Here is a 22404-nt window from a genome sequence, read left to right as displayed (position 1 = left end):
TTGACCATATACAATCTACCCTGACCCTAGCCGCATTACAACCTATGGGAAAGACCTCATGATATTTGTATGCATGTATGAAATAATTGTTGATTGTTAGATGAAAAACAAATATTAGAAAGCATGATTAGGGGAGAATTGAGTGAATCAACCCCATACACTTGAGTTACTAGAGCGGATACACATCTGGTGAGGGTTCGATCGCTTAATTACATGCTTCCACCCATAACCATCTTTTCTTGCAAGTTTGTGAAATCTTTTCAATAATTCAATTCAATTGTGGGTTTGCTTTGATTGCTATTGCTTTAGCCCTTGTACTTGTATATGCTTTCTTGGGAATTGATTTATTTTGACCAAGTACTTGCATTCATTTAGATAGATTGCATATAGGTAGTTGCATTTAGGTAGTTTATATTAAATAAATGTTGATACCCTTTGTTTCTTTCTAAATTTAGCATGAGGACATGCTTGGTTTAAGTGTGGGGAGGTTTGATAAACTCCAATTTTGTGGTTTATCTTGTGCTTATTTTGGGGGATTTTATCACATTTTCTCACATTTATTCAATGAAATAGCATGGTTTTGTAATTCTCCGTTAATTTGTGCTTAAGTGTAAAAACATGCTTTTTAGGCCCTAAATTGGTGATTTTAATTCACTTTAATTTCATTCGATGCCTTAATGTGTTTGTTGAGTGATTTTAGGTTCATAAGACAAGTATTGGATGGAAGAAGTGAAGAGAAAGGCATGCAAAGTGGAGAATTCATGAAGAAATGGACTTTTGGAGAATTAAGGGCCACGCGCACGTGTCATACATGCGTACGCGTGCATTGAAGATTTGCAAGCCACGCGCACGCGTCACCCACGTGCATGCATGAGTAGTAGTTTTGGCCAGCGACGCGCACGCGTCACCCAGGCGTACGCGTGACGCTTGGCACGTGACTCACTTAAAGTGAAATCGTTGGGGGTAATTTCTGAGCTGCCCAGGCCCAAATCCACTCGTTTTTGAGGGTATTTCATGCAGAATTCAAGCTTGAGCAAAGGGGGAGCACTTAGTTGGTCATGATGAGCTCTTAGTTAGTTTTTTAGAGAGAGAAGCTCCCTCTTCTCTCTAGAATTAGGTTAATTTCTCTTAGATCTAGATTTGACTACTTAATTTCATCTTGTTTCCTTTATAATTTCTTGTTTCTACACTCTAATCCTCTTAGTTTTCTTGTTAATTTTACTTTTATGCCTCGTTTATGTTTATACGCTCATGTTGGATTTGGATTCCTTTTAATGCAATTGATGTTTGATGTTCTTTTATTGATGATTTGAGTTGTTGATTTACTTTTCTTGCAATTGGTAGTTGGTAGATTCATATTTTATGCACATTTATTAAGCTTCTCTTTTATGCCTTCCAAGTGTTTGATGAAATATTTTCTCTAGTTATTGAGTAGTTTTCTTACTCTTGGCCTAGGCTAAGGGAATTGAGTGACCTTGAGTCATTGGGTCTCATTGAATTGGTGATTTGAGAACCCTTAGTGGTCAATTTGATAACCATTGACTCTGGCCTACTACTAAGTTAATTAGTAGCTAGGTTAGGACTTATGGATTGACGTTGATCAAGCCATTTGACGTACTTCGAGCCTAGGAGTAGATATTACGTACTTAAGGCTTTTGTAAATAGACTTAATGAGCTTGGTTCCTCATAATTGTCAATACATATTTTGTAGACAAGGATGGTGATCTCAATTACCTATGTCTAGCCAAGAGTTCTTTACCTTGCCTTTATTAATTCTTGATTTACTCTTCTTGTCATTTAAATTCTTGCCCATTTAATTTCTTGCCCTTTTATAAACCAAACCCCTTGTCCCTTCATAGCCAATAATTGACCACTTCATTGCAATTCCTTGTGAGACGATCCGAGGTTTCAATACTTCGGTTAATTTTTATTGGGGTTTATACTTGTGACAAAACTAATTTAAATTTGATGTGAGAGTTGTTTATTGGTTTGGAGCTATGCTTACAACGAAGTTCTTCTTTTCTATAAGAGAAAATCTAGACCGACGATAATTCTCTCTATCACTGCACCTTGGGCTCTAGCCTCTACCACAGAGACCCTAATTTCCCCAAAATTGGCTGAACTGATGTCTCGAGAAGTCCCCAACAAAGTCGTGGATTAGCCGTCTGAGAGACGTATATTCAAGCTGGTGGTTCATCATTGTCCGACGAAAGACGCACTCTGAACCCATGTAGAATGTGATATCCTTATGCTAGTTCAATGCATTCATATTGATGAAGAACGAATATACATCTTAGAGTTAATCAAACATGGATAGAAGAGAAACAGTAATACTTTTATTAATTCATAGGACTCAGCAGGGCTCCTCCCCTCAACCTATGAGGTTTAGAAACTCATACTAATATAAAAATAATGGTAAACGTGTATGATGTAAAAAGTGATCGAAGAAGGTCTGATTTACATAAACATAATCCCTTAAATACTAAACAAATGACTAGCATGGGTAAAACAGTCTATTTAGTGCTAAAATTCACTTTTGGGGCCCACTTGGTGAGTGTTTGAGCTGAGCTTTGATGAGATCCACATGCTATGAGGTCTCTGGGCGTGGAATGCCAGCTAAGGGGTCCTCTTTGGGCATTTGTACATTGGTCTCTGCTCTTTTGGGCACTGGACGCTTGGAAGGGGGTAGGAAGCTGGCGTTGTACACCAGTTTTGGGCCTTCTAATCCGAAGCAAAGTGTGGACTATTATATATTACTGGAAAGCTTTGGAAGTCAGATTTCCATAGCCGTTAAGAGCACTCCATTTGGAATTCTGTAGCTCCAGAAAAGCCCTTTTGAGTGCAGGCAGGTTAGATCCGGACAGCATCTGTAGTGCTTTCTCTGTCTCTGAATCAGACTTTTGCTCCAGCTCCTCAATTTCAGCCAGAAAATACCTGAAATTGTCCAAAAACATAAAAACTCATAGTAGAATAAAAAAAATGTGAATTTAACACTAAAACCTATAAAAACTTAATAAAAACTAAATAAAAGCTACTAAAAACTATATGAAAATGATGCCAAAAAGCGTATAAAATATCCGCTCATCATTTCTTTAGTCACTTTTGCCATATTAAAAGAAACAGAACAAAGATAATGATATAATAATGATAATATAATAATAATAATGATGATAATAATAACAATAATAATGTTAATAATATAATAGTGATAAATCAGCAACTAATAATATATGAGTAATTCTTTTTCTTTGTCTAAATTATTTTAGGGTTCAATATATATGAATTACTAATATAAATGACTTTTGTAACATAACGATTAAAGATATACGGTGAAGCATTAGCAAATCTAAGTTCACCGAAGAGTACCGATATTTACTCATATCGGCGGATATCTAGCTCGATAATAAATTATTAACTAAACTTTATTTTAAAATTACTCAAATTAAAATATTTATATATAATTTTTATTATTTATAAATTACTAAAATTATAGTTTTAAATATGTAAAATATTTTATCATAATAAAAATATATATAAGAATCTGAATTTAATTGAACTCAAATAGTTATAAACTTAATTTAATTACTTTCAATAAAATAATTTCTAAAAATAAGGAACTCTAATTAATAAAATAAATTATAACTTATTTATATTTAGATTTTCAAAAATGTGGATTGATGAGTCCATATTTGACGGTTAATTTTAGCTTGAATTGGACGAATTTCATCATATAAACCCACACTTATTCACTAAAATAGCATACTTTTGTGTTTTATCCCTAAATTGTACTTGAATGTGAAAACATGTTTTTGTGCTTAAATTGATAATTTTAATTCCACTTTTATTTCATTCAATGCTGTGATATATTTTGTGAGGGATTCCAGGTCCAATAGGCAAGAATGGTGTGGTAGAAGTGGAAGGAAGCATGCAAAAGGGGAGAACATATGAAGAAAACAAAGGAGAAGCACACAGTCAAGTGTGCATACGCACAACCTCATGTGCATATGTACAAGCGAAGAATAAGCAAGTGTGTGTACGCACAAGTCCCAGCGCGTGACTTCATTAATGAAGCACGTGGATCGCGATTTTGGCGGCCTCTTGGCCCAATGTTTGGAGTTTCTGAAGCCACTTGGAGTGCTATATCAAAGGGGATCATTTGATATCAAAGGAGGACATTTTAGGCCACATTTTACATAGATTAGAACATTATTACGAGTAGGAGTAGTGTAGAGTAGTTTTCTTCCGATTCTCTCTTAGGGTTATTATTAGGGTTTATAGTAGAATTAGCTCAATTTCAATTTTAATCTTGGATTTTTCTCATCTCTTTGTAAGTTATATTTAATTTCCTCTTTAATTACACTACTCTTGCTATATTTTCTCACAGTTAAAGTTACTTTGTTAATATATATAATTTTAATTTCTTGAGTTTTTGGTTGATGAATTTAATATTTTATGATTTATACTTGCTTGATTGAATGATTTTGGTCATAGATTGATTATAGTTTTCATTATCCTTTGCAATTTACCATATTTTGTTTTTATGCCCACAAGGTGTTTGTGAAAATTCCAATTATGGATTTTGAGTAGATTTTCTCACCTTAGCTTGGGAAATGAGTTCCTAGGATACTAGAGTCATAGTGTCCGACATTTAGTTGTAATTCTTGGGTTGTTAGTTGACTCTTGTTTCCATTAACGCTAGATTTTTACTAAGTTAATTAGTAAGTTAGCTAGGACTTTTGGATTAAGGTCAATTACGCTCTCTTGACTTATTCCTCGATGTTAGCGGTTGACGAAGTGAGATTAACTCATCATAGTTGTCATAATTGTGGTTATGACAATGATAGGATTCCTTAATCCTCATCTCTAAGTCAAGGCTCTTTTATACAATTATTGCATTTTCACAAGTTTTGATCTTAATTTCCCTTAAATTGTATTAATGTCCTTTTTGACTTCTTGCTAGTTCCTTTATTCTTTAGTTATTTTAATCTTCCGTCTCATGCTTAAAACCCCCTTATTTCACAACTAAAAGTGTGCGTGCCTAATTTGCATAGTCCGAGGGAAGACGACCCGAGATTTAAAACTCCTAATTATTTGTTTTGGATTGTGACAATCATTTTATATTCTAAACTTTGATGTGAGGATTGATTGCCGGTTTGGACTATGCTCACAACGGTATTATTTTGTCTAAAATTCCGAATCGGCAATAATACTATTCGTCATGTTTTTGGCTTCGTTGCTGGGGATTATGCAATTGGTGTCATATTTTTTGTTGTTGTAAAATTTTTTTGTTAGTAGGTTTTGTTCATATTTTCTCTATGACTTATCCACACCATTACCACAATTCACCCCGATGGAATCTAGACACTTATCCATTTTGTCACCAATTCTATACACCACCATCTCACTATATACAAAGCCAAAACCGTTACCCTCATGAGTTTATTTTTTAATGTTCATCACGTCAAGTTTCATCTTAATGTATGGATCAAGCCACACAAGAAGCACTCCAAGTTCTTATTCAAGAACAAAAGGAGTTCCGGAAGGAGCAAGAGTGTGTTATGTGTACATTAGTGGAAGCATTAACTCGGTTAGCTTCGTTACGTTCATGCCACAACCAAGGTGATTCCTTGGATGAATATGAGGAACCAAGCTCAAGTGAAGAGTGTGGAGTGAAGGAAAGATTGCAAAATCAGGTGGAAGATGAGAAGTTAAGACATGAAGCACAAGAGGAGGTAAATGAAGAATTGATGGAAATTGATCAAGTGGATTCCATCATCAATGATTTGTTGTCTACCTTGGTCAATCTCCTCAATGATCTTCATGAACCTTCCTCCATTGAATTTGAAGGGGATGTTGATGTGGACTTCAAATAACCTCCAAAATTTGATTTGAGTGATGATGAGGAAGATTTAGAGGAGGCTTATGAAGAAAAGCTACAAAATATTGATGAGGAAGAGTTAAACTACCAAGAAGTGAAGGTATTTATGCAAGAGCAAATTGAGTGGATGAAAATTTCACTAATGAGTTTCATCAGCCCACATCAATATGTTGTCTTGGAGACAGATCATCAACTTCAAACGCTTCTTGGAGTGTTAGATGGTGAAGAGAGGAATGAAAATTGGCAAAGAAATTAAAAGTTCATCAAAGAAGCCAATTCAACATTTGGAGTTCAAATATGGTGCAAGATTCAGTTGGGAAGATTCCTAGGAGTGTTTGAGTGCTCCAATGGTGATTCAAGAGTTTGTTCATCTAAGTGCAAAAATGATGATCAACAAGAAGATGAACAAGAGACTAGAATATAGGATCCGGGCATAAGTTTCAACAATCAGCATTTATGGATCCTAATTACTAAATTGGAGTTGCTTGAGAGTTTGATGCGCTTCATTTGGAATCCCAGAGGTCAAATCAAGAGCAAACTTAGGTGGCAATTCAAGAAGGAGTGGAAGCACAAGCCACCTTGACAAAGGCCTCACCCAAAAATGTCCAACTTAAGGACAATAAACCAAAGTGCTAGGTGGGAGACACCCCACCATGGTAATCTCTTTCTAACCTTTTCCTTCTTTTAACTTTTGTTTCTAGAATAATTGTTTATCTTGCTTAGTTTAGTTTAGTTACATTTTGGTGAATGATTAGGTAGTCTTAGTGGAATAACATGTTTTTGGGGTTTTAATGTGTTTTGGGGTCTGAAAACCTTTGCTTGATATCATGTTTGGTGCTTTAAGACTCTCAAAATTTTTAGAAAAAAAGAGCATTGTGCGTACATACACGTCAGTGCATACGCACACTTTTCCCAGTTTTTGTCATCTGTGCGTACGCACCGACCTGTGTGTACGCACACACGTTTTCACCCCCTCTGCTGGGAGCATTCACACATGCTTGTGCGCTCAAAAACCAGCCTTTTTTCTCTCTGTGCGTACGCACGCCCATGTGCACACGCACACATGACCCTTTTTCTAAAAAAAAAAATTGATTGCTGTGCGCACGCACCACCATGTGCGTACGCATACTTGTTATCACCCTTCTTGCCGGGAGCGTTCGCACACCATTGTGCATATGAACGCCCTTTGATTTCCCTAGTTTGCGTACGCACACTCCTTTGTGTGTACGCACAGGCGTCGAATTGGGCATCAATTCAAAAGATGCTCTATCGTGCCTTCACCCCCCAAACCCTTTTTCTTTCTTCTTCACACCAACCTGGACCACCACCCCCAACCCTCCGTCCGTCACCTCCAAAATTGTCGGCGATCACCATCGCCTTCTCTCTCTTTCTCTTCCTTCTTTTTCTCTCTTTTCTTTCTTCTTTCCTTTTTCTCCCCATTTCCTCAAGCTCCCCTGTTCCTGTGTCAAGCCGCAGCTCCTGCACTTGCAGCACGGCCTCTTTACGAGTTGGTTCAGGACCTCATTCAAGAAGTCTGCCGCAATGCGTGGCATTTTCAGTGGTTGATGGCGAAGCTCGAGGTAGCAGACCCTAGTCCAGCTCCTACAGATTTCCCTGAGATGGCAGTAGCTGCAGAGGAGGAGGAGATCGTTGAGGATGAGCATGTCGAGCCGACTTAGGATCTGATAGTTTACCAGCCACCACAGCACCCACCACTACTAGACAATGGAGCTTCATAGAGCCAGTCATCCCTTGATCCTCATTTTGGGCACAGAGGACTGTACAACGCTTAAGTGTAGGGGAGAACTCACAACTTTCTGGGTGTAAAATTCTCTTCCAAAGACTTTGCAATCTACTTTGTTTTAGTTATTATGCTTTTTGTGAATATTTCTTAGTACTTTTAACTTTTGCACTATATACTCTTATTTTAGTTGTTTGTATATATTTTGGTTTGCTTCTAGTTTTATCTCTAGTATTGCATTTTCATTTTGGATAATATATATTGCACTTTTATTCTACTTAGTATATATTATATACATAGTAGTGTGATTGGATGATATGAATAGTATAGTGCCTAGTTTGATTTTTGTCCTAATTGTTCATAACGGTTTTTGGATATTGGAAATTAGGAAAGGAACTAAAAAATTTTGAAATTGCATCCAACACATCATACATACATACATAGGAAATAACTTTGGTGAAAAATAACAAATATTTCCAAGAATTATTTTAGGGCGTTCTATTGAATTGATTCGAAAAATTATTTTTGAGCTTGCTTGAATGGGTTTTTGTGGAACAAAGAAGAGAGATAAAACAAACAACGATAACCTTGTGAGTACTTGAGCCTATAATGTGTGGTTGCATATTTTAACCACTATTTTATTCTTGTATGCTATGCTCCTTCTATGATTGTGATCTTGGTTTTTCTTAATTCTTTATTTCCAATAGTTGATGTTTGAATGCATTGAGCATGATTGAGGCCAGCTTTGAATTAAGCTCACTAACCTATATGGCTGTACCCCTTGCATCTACCATTGTTAACCCATTTGAGCCTTACTTACCCCATTGTTTTTAACATTACCACATCACAACCTTAAGCAAAAAATCATGAATTACAAGATTTGCATCATTGATTAGCTTAGGTTAAGAAGTGTGTTGCATTTAAGTGTGAAAAAATTTTGGAGGAACATTGGTAGAATGAATAAAAGTATTTTGAGTATGCATTGAAAATTTTTTAAAATGGGTGCATTCATGTATGAATTCTTAAGCCATATTCAATTGCTTTCTAAAAATAAAAAAAATAAAAAAGGACAATGGTTTTCCCAAAGAAAAGAAAAATGAATAAGAATTGCATATATGGATTCGAATGGAAAGCATACATGAATATGTGTACAAAGTGAGGAATGGGTAGTTAGGTTGCATATTTTTGTGATTTGGTTGATATAGGTTGAGTGAGATACTTGAGCTAATCAAAGATCCAATTTATTAGTCCACTTGACCATATTAATCCTACCTTCACCCTAACCCCATTACAACCCTAAGAAGTCCTCATGATAACTGCATACATGCATCAATTGCTTGTTGATTGTTAGATGAAAAGAAAAATCTAGAAAGCAAGATTAGAGGAGGATTGAGTGATTAAACCCTGAAACACTGAGCGATTAGAGTGCATACACATCCGATGAGGGGTTCGATTGCTCAATTCTATGTTACCACACCTCTTTTTATGTATTCTTGTAAGTTGCCTCATTTTGAGACTTGAATCAATTCATGGGATTGTGATCACATTTGCAAAATTTCTTTGCTTAGCCCTACATGTCCATATGCTTACTTGGTTATTTGTTGGTTTGTTTTAACCAAATCAATAAGAAACTAAAGTATAGATAGAAATAGATAGCATTTATTATACTTGCATGCATATAGATAGTTACATTTAATAAGTTGTTTACCCTTTGATCATTCTCCTTGTTTGTGTTTAGCATGAGGACATGCTATTGTTTAAGTGTGGAAAAATTGATGAGTCCATATTTGACGGTAAATTTTGGCTTGAATTGGACAGATTTCATCATATAAATCCACGATTATCCACTAAAATAGCATACTTTTGTGTTTTGTGCTTAAATTGATCATTTTAATTCCACTTTTATTCCATTCAATGCTGTGATATATTTTGTGAGTGATTCCAGGTCCAATAGGCAAGAATGGTGTGGTAGAAGTGGAAGGAAGCATGCAAAAGGGGAGAACACATGAAGAAAACAAAGGAGAAGCACACACTCAAGTGTGCGTACGCACACACCTGTGCGTACGCACAAGTCCCAGCGCGTAACTTCATTAATGAAGCACGTGGCTCGCGATTTTGGAGGTTTCTTGGCCCAATTTTTGGAGTTTTTAAAGCCACTTGGAGTGCTATATCAAAGGGGATCATTTCATATCAAAGGAGGACACTTTAGGCCACATTTTACATAGATTAGAACATTGTTAGGAGTTGGAGCAGCGTAGAGTAGTTTTCCTCCAAGTCTCTCTTAGGGTTTTTATTAGGGTTTATTTATAGTAGAATTAGCTCAATTTCAGTTTTGATCTTGGATTTTGCTCATCTCTTTGTAAGTAATCTTTAATTTCCTTTTTAATTACACTACTCTTGCTACATTTTCTCATAGTTAAAGTTACTTTGTTAATATATGCAATTTTGATTTCTTGAGTTTTTGGTTGATGAATTTAATGTTTTATGATTCATACTTGCTTGATTGACTGATTTTGGTCATAGATTGATTATCGTTTTCATTATCCTTTGTAATTTACCATGTTTTGTTTTCATGCCCACAAGGTGTTTCTGAAATGAGTAGATTTTCACACCTTAGCTTGGGAAATGAGTTCCTAGGATATTAGAGTCATAATGTCTGACATTTAGTGGTAATTCTTGGGTTGTTAGTTGACTCTTGTTTCCATTAACACTAGCTTTTTACTAAGTTAATTAGTAAGTTAGCTAGGACTTTTGGATTAAGGTCAATTATGCTCGTTTGACTTACTCCTCGATGTTAGGGGTTGACAATGATAGGATTCCTTAATTGTGGTTATAAAAATGATAGGATTCCTTAATCCTCATCTCCAAGTCAAGGCTCTTTTATACAATTATTGCATTTTCACTAGTTTTGGTCTTAATTTCCTTTAAATTGCATCAATTTCCTTTTTGACCTCTTGCTAGTTCGTTTATTCTTTAGTTATTTTAATCTTTCGACTCATGCTTAAAACCCCCTTATTTCACAACCAAAAGTGTGCGCGCCTAATTTGCATAGTCCGAGGGAAGACGACCCGGGATTTAAAACTCCCGGTTATTTGTTTTGGATTGTGACAATCATTTTATATTTTAAACTTTGATGTGAAGATTGATTGCCGGTTTGGACTATGCTCACAACGGTATTGTTTTGTCTAAAATTCCGAATTGGCAATAATACTCTCTGTCATGGGTCCTTACACCTACTTATTATAGTTATATATAGAAGTAGTTGTAATATCCTCGCTATCAAAGTGATGCAACCAGAAGCATAACCTTCTGGTGGTGAGGATGTTACCCTAGTAGCAATTATGGAGTTTCGTAGATATTTTTGCCTTTACATATGTAATTAAAGAGATTACTTTATTTTATTATTATGAAACAATTTTTGTTTTTCCCAATTGAGGAGTTACCTGAATAAAATTGTAGAGAGTAGGTTGGAGACATGATGTTGCCACCATCTTCCTATTTTGAATTCAATATGTCCTGAATTCATCATTTCTAACAATAGTGGGTGGTCTACCTGCAAGTACTCCAACATTCAAGTTAGCATGGGTTTCGAGAGATCATACATGAATGCATCTATTTAAAATAAATCATATATTGTGAAGTTATAGTGTTTTGATATTATGATTATGAGCTTCTCTTATGTAGATTGCTCTATTCATGAGGTAATATTTTCATAAGATAATCTTTTTACCTTCCTAAGATATTTTGTTCATGGTTTTAGGCTTATATATAATCAATATTATAACATTTTCTTTAATAATAGAAGTAGAGTGATGGTTACAATGTATCTATTAACTTCATAAAATTGAGTTATTAGATATATTATAATAAGTAATGAGGAGATAGTGTTCTCTTTGTAATGCATTTTTTGGAATCCGAAAGAACATTTAATCATCAAACCAATTTCTTACTTAGAACTTCTCATATACATAAACCCGATTGTTAATATTGGGATTATAGAAATAGTCCAGAACAGAAACTATATAAGTGTAACTAACTTCTATATGAAAATCAATTTATCACATGTTTAGTTAGATTAAAGACTTGAACCTATGATAACAATGGTAATTGGTCGCCAATTTTTTAGTCACTAAATCGGTCGCTAATAGCTAACTTCAAAATTCTAAAATCGGTTGCTAAATCAGTCTCGATTGCTGCTTTCTAATTATAAATTTTAACTAAATTTCACATATATCACTATTAAAATTTAATTTTTAAATATAATTCTAGTTCAACAAAATATCTAAATAATTAAAGATAGATAACTATTTATTAAGATCGAATATCAGTAATTATTGAAATCGTAAAAAGATGAAATGAAAAATGGATTCTAATACAAATAAATTTATATTTATGTATACTACATATATGTATTGAAAAAAAAATAAAGGCAGAAACAAATCTACACAAATACAACAAATTTATGCATCTTTGATCACTAATAATGACCTCTTCAGTTTCCTCATCCTCTCTTCTTTTTTCTCATTACCACAAGGTGACAGCTTCAATATCAGATCTATTTTGTTGCTGCACTTCTTTTGTTCCTCACCATAAACTCTTTGAAATAATAAGAAATCCAAAGTTGCCTTAATTAGTTTTGTTGCATTGCATGATGTGAAATTAAACATTCAACAACATTTTCTTTTCAACATTACCTCCTGCTAGTTTTATGAAATTAAAATTAACTACTCATGATTTATTTTTTAGAACAACTATTGATCTTACTACATTTATCAGCTACAAAATATTTACACCACACAGTAGCTTCTTCTAATCCTTATATCTTGATGGTTTGACTATTTAAAAAAATATACGAACAGATATTAAACTGAAGATGCTATTTTACTTGTTACAAATGATGATTTTGTTGTAGTCCCAATCTTCAACCCATCTGCAAATAACACACCGTTCTGTAGTCCACTTAGCACAAATTGGTTCATACTTCTTTGTCATAGAAAACAGTCTTCAGCAACATTATCACTCTCAGGAATTCTTCTAGGAAAATCATGATATTATGAATTTGTACAAAAAAGAATTATGATTAATGTACCTTGCAAAAATGTAAGCAACTTCTGCTTCCTTTCTTTTAAGGAAGGTTTTTTGGGTTTGATAGAAACTACAACATTACATCTTTCTCACATATTTGCATTACATCTTTTTCCTATATTTTACCCATTTCTTTCAGCTTGAAAATTACATACTCTGACTTACTGCAATGAAAAGTTCAAACACTAGGAGAGTTTTATTATGGTTATATGAGAAGTGGCCAAGATCAGCAAACATAGCTTCAGATCCTGTTATGCAAAGTAATATTCCACCTGAAATCTTTACCTGAAGTGTGATGGGTGGCCAATCAACATATTGTTAAGAATAATTTGTAAAACATTGATGTGTGATGAAGAAATCTTTACCTGAAATGGCAGGGGTAAGAAGTCCATCACTAATAACCATGCAAGTTCCAAGCAGAACCATAATTAGCAGAGCTATATGCAAGGCCTTATACTTCTCTAGTAGCATATTTACCATAGAGTTCATCTTAGCAGGAGGCTCCTTCATCTCATACGTTGAAAGCGATTCATCCGAGTGTTGTCGATTCAGAAGAAGACTAACTTTAGGATGCCTACAAATCAATGAATATAGAGAAAATGTACCACCTGCTTAGCAACAAATGAAATAAAGAAAAACAGAAAAAATCATAAAGCTATAACAAAACATAACAAATTATCTTCCTTCATTCTGTTACGAAACAAACTTACCTTCTCCATTGTCATCAGCTTTAAGAACAAGAAAAATGTATTTGAATAGTGGCACCAATGTGAGAGTCTAGAACACAAAAGAAAGGGTACCAAAAATCTCTTCATTGGTTTCTGAGTTCTCAATATCTTCTGCAAATGTCCTTGTGTAAACATACAAAGGAGAAATACTGCAATGAAAATTTTCAACACAAAATTTAAGAAACTCACATTGATGGCAACAACACTAGGAGAGTTCTCAACGTCAATTGGCGCATTGGGGAAGAATTGGACTTCGCCATCACTGCTTGCTTCGAATTGAAACGGGACCTCTTCCTGCCCAATTTCGGTGAAGTTGAATTTTCTCTCATTCAACTGGCGGCCTTCATTCAGCTGGGCAATAAACCATACTCACCTAGAATCACCTGCACTAGAATTACCCCCAAAAACCACACATGAAGCCTAGTGCAGAGCTAGTAGTTTATCAAGATAACTAAAGAACATCAAATAAAGAGGGCAGAGAAATCAAACCTTAGTTTCACAGGCAGTATCATCATAGCGAAAAAGCCCTCTCTGCATCCGATCTTCCTACTACAACACCAAAGCATACAAACTTAAGCATAAAAATCTTGAAGCAACAAAATTGTTCATGACATGTAAATCCAGCGAATAATAGCGAGTAAAGGCCATATTCAAAAGTATATCCACCTTGTTTGGGAATAACACTTTCTAATAAATGATGCTGAAAAAATAAAACAAAGTAATTCTCATCACTAAGGCTACATCCAAAAGCTGCCGAACGATTAGCCTTGGCGACTCTCTCTATCTCATCCTTTTTCTTGATAGCATAGCTGAAATGAAAATATTAATTTCAGCATTTATTAGTATAATGAAGAGTAAATGTAATAACGTAACTTTCTTGTCACTACACAGACAAAGAATTGCACCTATTATATTAATAGATTTAAATTATAGATACCTATTCGATGAACCTTTTGCTGCATTAATAAGTTTATCAGCCAAGCATTCCGCAATTATCTTAATGTTCCTGAAAGCAGCTTCTCGTGCACCCATTGTTAGAAGATAGATGGCCTGATTGACACGGCGAAGAGGCTAGATATTAACAGCCTGCCTCCTATCAACTCCAACAGACCCAATACGAGTTGCATCTTCACGAGGAACATTGAATAAAAAGATAGAATTCATATAAATCAGCTTTAATACTGGCAAAGAATTTCTCTTTGATAAAAATGTTGAAACACAAATTTAGTGAAATGTGAGCACTTTAATAAATTAAAGCAACAACCTGTATTTAAAAGTTAAAAAAAATTATTCCACAGAAGAATTTTACATAATCAATCATGACGAAGCAAAAAGATTTCCCAAAGAAGGGGAGAAAAACTACAATCCCATGAACTAGTTATAAGTTAGGAGAATGATCAGATAGAGCTAACACAAAATGCCATCATCCAGGCAATCAAACTAGTAGGGAAACAATTAATCATCATTTCATTCTCTTGTAGTAAAGGTTTCATCAAGTAATAACAACAAAATCCAAAACCAAACTATATGTGGAGAATAATCAGAAAGAGCTAATACAAGAAGCCATCATCCAGGCAATCAAACCAATAGGGAAAACAACTAAACATCATTTCATCCTTCCAATTCTATCAGACTAAAACATGAATATAACAAAGAAAGGTTAAAATAACAGTTCATATAAAAACATATTAAGATAAAACATTACATAAAAACTAATGCTCTTTTATTTCCAGCCAATTAACAAGATAATATTGTATATCATTAAAGTTTCAAATCAAATGATGCATAAAGGACAAGGAGAATGGTCAGATAGAGCTAATATAAAATAGCCATCATTCAAGCAATCAAACCAATAGGGAAACAAATAATCCTCATTCCATTCTCTGAATCCAAAACACAATAAGAATAATAGGAATAACATGGACAAATCAAAAGAGTGATAGAAAAGAAATGAAGCCGAAATAAGGAATGAAAATCAAGCAATAGATCTGAAAATCGCAGAAGATTGAAGGAAACATGAAGAGTGAAGAGAATAGACATTAACAGAGGGAATTGAGAGGGGACGAACCTACTAAAAGTGGAATGCGAAGTCACTTTAAGAGAGATTAGGGTTTTCATGCTCGGCGACTGAGTTCTTAATGGATCGGAATCGGTGATTAGGAGGTTACTTGCTTGAAGATGACGATTAGGAGGTTGCCTGCTTGAAGACGACGAAGACGGCACCGAGATATCAGAAGACAAAAGATAGTGCCGATATCTCAACGATGAAGGCGACAACACCGAGACTGTAGAAGAAGACGGTGACGAGACCTCAGGAGACGGCGCCGAGACTGCAGAAAACGACACCGACGGGACCTCGGGAGATGGCGGCAAGACGCAGAAGACGACATCAAAGAAGATGACAATGGCGTCGGAGACGACAATGGTATCTGATTGGAGAAGATGAGAATGGTGTGTGTGAGTTAGGGTTAGTGAGGGTAATTAAGATAATATTTTGTTAATGAGCGACCAGTTTTGTGACTGATTAGTTTATAAAATCGGTCGCGAACTTAAAAATTAGTATCCAATTTAGTGACAATAACTTTAGTGACCGAATTAGCAACCAATCCTGTTTCATTCTATTTACTTATTGATCGGTTACAAAATCGGTCGCTATATTAAAAAATAGCGACCGATTTTGTGACCAAGAGTCTCAAGGACATTCCTTCATTTGTTTTGGTTGCTAATTCGGTCGCTAGATTAAAAAGTAGCGACCGATTTTAGCGATTATTTATATTCTAGTTGTATAAAACTAATCGGTCGTTAATTCAGTGGCTATTAGTGACTGATTCTGTTAGTCACTAAATCAATCGTTAACTTAAGAATTAGCAATCGATTTAGCGACCAGTTGTTTAGCGACTGAATTAGCGACCAAACAGGTGTTCACCCTATTTCACTATCAGTTGCAAAATCGGTCACTAAAATAAAGAATAGCAACCGATTTTGTGACCAACAGTCCCAAATACATTACTTTCTATTTTGGTTGCTAATTCGATCGCTAAATGAAAAAATAGCGACCGATTTTAGTGATCAGCATTATTTTGGTTGTATTAAAACCTTATCGGTCGCTAATTCGGTTGCTATTAGTGACCCATTTTGTTGGTCGTTAAAAGCGGTCGCTGAATGTAATTTAGCGATCGTTTTAGCGACCAATATTTTTTTGGTCCTAGAAATTCTATATCAGTCGCTAAAATTAGTCGCTATTAGCAACCAATTTTTTCACTTGCTAAAATCGGTTGCTATTCTAGTACTTTCTTGTAATGTTATATCTAAATTTAAATTTGTGTTAAAATATGATTAATACATTAGTTTTTTTGGGTAAACTAATGCTTAGTATTTATTAATCTTTGGTAATAATAATAATAATAATAATAATAATAATAATAATAATAATAATAATAATAATAATAATAATAATTTCTTGAAACCTTATCTAAAACAAATGAAATATCTAAAATGATAAATTTATTTAATTTTATAAACAAGGAGATAATTTGTGAGTGTTTTAAAGAAATTATTTATTTACTCATATATTTCTTTTCGAAATTTTTTGTATTTTTTATTTTTATTAGTTAACTCTTTTGTAGTGGTAACGAGCTAAAAGTATGCATATGTTATTGCTGTTGTCAACCTGTTACCAGTGGATCTTTTCGTCTGCCACTAATTATCGACGGATTTAGTGGCAAATATAAACTTTTAATTGGCAAAATTTTGGAGCTTGTTATTGTTAGATTTATCCACTGGTATATCCAACGGTAATAAATTATTTATTAATAATTAAATTAATAACTACCGACAAATTTAGTCGACGGTAAATTTGATGATAAACTTAAATTTTAATTTTTTAAAAAATTGTTTAAAAATTTAATATATAATATTAAATATTTAAATTCAATCATTTTTAAACTTACAAAATTCAAAATTTAACTCATAATGATTTGTTTATAATTTTTAGTTAAAAATTCACAAACAAGTTCAAATATCAAAGTTTATGACTAAAGAAGCAAAATAATAATCACTTGTGTAAGAAAAAAAGGTAGCAAAACTTAACAATTAACAATGTTTATTTTACATTGATACATAAAATAGAGTTACACATATAATCAATTCATATAGTTCTGAGGCAAGAAGATAATCTTATATTAGCAAATATTTTCTAGAGCAATTGAAGTTGTTAATCCTTATACAAGCATGTACATACTTTGCAAGAATTTATCAAAAGCAACACAACAAATAAACACTTAGCCACATTAGGTTCTTATCATAAATCAAAATATATTATTTACTACTAAGTGATAGACACTCAACTGATGCTTTGTCTTAAGAATTCATTGGTAAATTCAACTATTCAAGATCTGAACTCTGAAGATGATTTTTCGTCAATGCCATAAAAAAACATCCACAAAGGTTGCTACAAAAGAAGGTTTCCTTTTAGTGCAAAGCAAATACTACTGTGATATACCATTAAGAAATTTGATTGGTAGAATTAATCAAATAAATCAAAATTCATATATTCAAATGAGTAAATTGCAACCATGCAGAAGAAGAAGTGGTAAATAAATTATTAACAAGCTCAGAAAAATTAACAACAATCAACAAAAAGTCAATAGTTAACTTAGAAAATTAACAAGCTAAGATAAACTCAAAGAATTAACAATCAACATTAATTAATTCAGATAATAATCAAGTCAAAAATTAACAACAATAAAAAAGTAAGTCAATAATTAGCTTGAAACATTAACAAACTAAGATTAAATTAGAGAATTAACAATAATCAACACTAATTAACGTAAAAAATAATTGACTAAGACAACAATAAACTTAGAAAATTAACAATCAGCTAAAGCACCATTAACTCAGAACAAATCCTAAATTACACCCTACCTAATATAACATTATTTAATTTCTAATTACACTAAATTAATATAACAAACTCTAATCACACATTTCATTAAAAACTTTAATCAAGAATTTAATATCATATTTAATAAAATTCTAAACAAACAAAAAATTTTTGAAAAAAATCCAAAAACTATAAAAAAAATTACCTCTGATGTTGGTTGCAGGATGGTGAAAGCGTGGTACTAACAGGAGGTGGCAGTAAAATCTATGGTGGTGGAGCTAAGGTTTAGTAATATAACAAACAACAAAAAAACATGGACAACAATGTTACCTTTGGTGCAGTGGACCTCAGCCGCGGTGACAGCCGACAGTGATGTAGCGACGACCTTCGACGGCAAAGGACACCAACAACGACGGCGGAGGCTTTCCATGGAGACCTTAGCAGCTGTGACGACGATGTGCTGATTTGCAACAACAATGATGCTAATTGGCAGTGACAATAGCTCTGGGTAGTTGCGCAGTAACCTTCTTCAATAGATTAGAGAGAGAGAGAGAGAGAGAGAGAGAGAAATAGAGAGAGAAGAAGAAGAAGAAGAAGAGAGAGAGAAGGAGAGTTTGTAGAATTAAGGGTGTTTCACATTTGAATTTTACTCCAAATTTACCATCAGATTTACCGGTAGAAAAATTCGACAGTAAAGTGTTCGTCGTTGCCTAAACGTTGCATTTTACTAAATCTTGTTATCGTCAAAAAATTTTGACAAAAAATATGACGGTAAATTTGGTGCTAATAAAATTAATTGTCGTACCTCTGTTTATCGTCGGAATTAGTTACATAATTTTAAATTCGTCAGTAACTTTTTTGAAGGACGAATTTTCACTCTTAACTGTTGAAAAACTCGCCGCTAAATCTACCGATGACATCTGTCGCTAAATCTGACGGTAAATCTGATGGTATTAAGCACATTTCTCGTAGTGCTGCATCCCATGCCTGCGAAATTAATCACATTTGAAAGCATTTTTGTGCTCATCATCTGAAAAATGGATTTGTAAAGTGGTGTTTGGTATGAGAAAATATTTTTTGTTTTTATTTTTAATTTTTATTTTCTAAAAACTGTTTTTGTTTTCAAATTTTCATGTTTTAGGAAATATGTTTTTAAATTTTCAAATTTCTAAATTTTCATCCAAAATCGCATTTTGTTCAACATACTTGTGTCATATATTAAGTACATGTATTATATAACATAATCACGATATGTAATGCGTAGTCGATTATAATTTTTTTTTAGCCTAGCCACACTATAATGTTCCCCAATAATTGTAGCCAGTTCATTACTTATTAGTTGTTGTTTTAAATGTTAAATATTGCAGTTGTCCATTCTTTACTCGCTTATACAGTATGCTGATAAAAGCCTTTATATTTTTATTGGACCATTCTTTTCTATTTTCAGTTTCAGATTTTCTCCCATCTTATGCTAATAAATATCAATTACTATTAAATATGAGATGTAACAAAGGAAAGAGATATCAACACTGTTACATGTAATTATTAGCAACAGAAGTGGAAGTAAAACTAAACCTAGACTCTTAAAAAAATCAGCGCTGCTAAAAAAGAAAAAATTAGGAGAAACCGAAATTTGCGAAATATCATTTTGAAAACAGAAATGCATAGAAGAAAATTAATGTTTCATTTTTTTCAGAAAAAAAGTTTATCAAAAGAATAGTGATAGGAGCGGCATAGGAGAGCAATAATGTGAGGTTTATCGTCGGTGAGGAATTTTCTTCTCAATGAGAGAGTCGCTTCGTTGCAAGTATAGTTACAAACCAACAATTGACCCGCATCAAAGTTTATTTTTAGTTATCACAAGTTCAACACAATAAAAATAACCGAGAGTATTACTCCCAAGTCGTTCTCCCTAGGAATTACAATCGAGTACTCAATTGTTGGTTATGAGATTCACGGGATGGGTTGATGAAAAGGCAAGAATTTAAATGACAAGAAAGTAAAGCAAACAACTAAAGATAATAAATACTAAAGAGACATTCATGGCAAGGATTGAGAATCAATATTTTCTATCCTAGTCATTAATCATAACACAATAATTGCCAAGAGTTAAGCCTATTACGTTATTTTCACATCGGAAGAAGATCAATTAGGCCTAGTTAACCCCAATCCATAAGTAATGTCAATGGAAAGAAGATTAACTAACAACTCTAGATCACCAACCCAAGTTGGGTATTAATGACTCAAGATTACCAAGCATCTCTTTCCAAGCCAAGAATTCTCAAAATCTACTCTAAAACTAAGCCAAGCATTTTATCAAACACTTGGTATGCATAAAAAGGAAAGCATATTAAATTGTAAGAAATATAAAATCTAAGGCTACCAATTGCAAGAAAGTAACAATAACAACTCAATTGAACAATAAGAAACATAAAAAGACATCAATTGCATTAAATGAAATTAAAAGAAACAAGAGTTCATGAACATAAAAAGTGGCACAAGTGAAAAATTAACAAAGAAAACTAAGAGACTAAAGATAATAGAACATGAAAATGTAAATGAAACTACACTAAAATAAGAATTAAAAAGTGAAATTAAAGATAAACTTAAACTAAGACATATTTCTACACTACCCTAATTACTCTCCCTTTGTTCCTTTTTGAATTTGGCCTCAAATACTTCAGAATTGAGTTGGATTTGGGCCTCAATGAGCTCAGAAATCGCCCCCAGTGTGTTTCTTTAAGTTAGTCACGTGCTGCTTGTCACGTGTACGCGTCACTTGACGAAAACTCTGGTAATGCGTACGCGTGGGTCACGCGTATGCAGAACTGGGCAGATTTCTAAACTTCATTTTTTCATGAATTCTTCACTTTTACATGCTTTTTTCTTCATTCCTTCAATTCAATCTTTGCCTTCTAAACCTAAAATCACTTAACAAACACATTAAGGCATCGAATAGAATTAAAGTGAATTAAATTTAGCAAATTAAGGGCCTAAAAAGTATGTTTTTACTTTTAAGCACAATTTAGGAGAAATTCTTAAAACCATGCTATTTCATTGAATAAATATGGAATAAGTTGATAAAATTAACTAAATTCAATACAAGATAAACCCTAAAATTGGGGTTTATCAAGCAATGACTAATTGAAGAAGAGCTGAGAGGATGGAGGCATCACAAAGAAAGGAATAAAAAGAGATAGGTTTAGAGAAAATACGTTCTTTTTAGTTTTTGCTGTGATGAGAATCAAAGAAAGGTAATCTATAATTATATATGTGCCACCGTGTTTTCAAAGTTTCCAAATGAAAAGTGTTTTCTTGTTTTTACCTTATTTTGGAAATATTTCCATAGAAATCATTTTTATTAAAATCAAACTAACATTTTTTCATCTCTATTTTTCATTTTGAGTGAAAATGAAACTGAAAACGCTCAAACCAAGCACATCTTAAAATTCTATATAAGCGGAACACCTGTGACTGTGTTGCTGAACTTAAAAATTTTCAATAAATGGGTGAAAGGAAAATTTGGAAGGAAAGGAAAAGAAAGGAAAAAGAAGCAAATCAGATAATATCGTGCAGTACTCAAAGACATTCACTTTCACCAACGTTGTTATTTGCATTTTTTTAAGATGTGATGTCCTAAGACACACATGTTTCACATGTCATGGGTGAAACTACACAATCACCCTTCAGGACTTCGCATATCATCTCAACCTACCCACAGACAAAGAGCCAGTTGACAAACTTACTTAGAGATTTTGACATATACTATGGCTGTGATACATGAGAGTTGGTGGCATAGAGAATTTTGAATATAGTATGGCTCAAGATCGATGCTTTTATGACAAGAGGTACAGGAGGAGATGTTGCAGTTAGTGCTGTACAATATTAAGATAATATGCCATGGTAGCACAGAGATAATATGGGGCAAATGTTGCTACATTGGAGACTTCGGGTGGACATCCTATGATGTGATAGGATATAATTTGGAATTTATCATCAACTTGATTTTTCATTGCTCCGTCATACTTTCACGATTATGACATGGTACATTCAGTGTTGTAGTTTTAGTGGACACCAAACGAGTCACAAC

General features: G+C 33.6%; 3 non-coding genes across 3 annotated transcripts; all 3 read right to left on the bottom strand.

The window, feature by feature from the left end:
• Positions 1-14823: 14823 nt before the first annotated feature.
• On the bottom strand, positions 14824-14905 carry LOC112725747 (small nucleolar RNA Z102/R77). The gene has a single exon (XR_003164833.1). It is a non-coding gene; the product is annotated as a small nucleolar RNA Z102/R77 (small nucleolar RNA).
• A 61-nt stretch (positions 14906-14966) lies between these two features.
• On the bottom strand, positions 14967-15049 carry LOC112725749 (small nucleolar RNA Z102/R77). Its single transcript, XR_003164835.1, has one exon. It is a non-coding gene; the product is annotated as a small nucleolar RNA Z102/R77 (small nucleolar RNA).
• Positions 15050-15231: 182 nt separating this feature from the next.
• LOC112725748 (small nucleolar RNA Z102/R77) lies at positions 15232-15314 on the bottom strand. Its single transcript, XR_003164834.1, has one exon. It is a non-coding gene; the product is annotated as a small nucleolar RNA Z102/R77 (small nucleolar RNA).
• Positions 15315-22404: the final 7090 nt, after the last annotated feature.

This window comes from Arachis hypogaea, chromosome 11 (genome assembly GCF_003086295.3).
Source record: "Arachis hypogaea cultivar Tifrunner chromosome 11, arahy.Tifrunner.gnm2.J5K5, whole genome shotgun sequence".
Taxonomy (NCBI): domain Eukaryota; kingdom Viridiplantae; phylum Streptophyta; class Magnoliopsida; order Fabales; family Fabaceae; genus Arachis; species Arachis hypogaea.
Note: the sequence above shows the minus strand (reverse complement) of the source record. Positions and strands in the feature narration are given on the sequence as shown.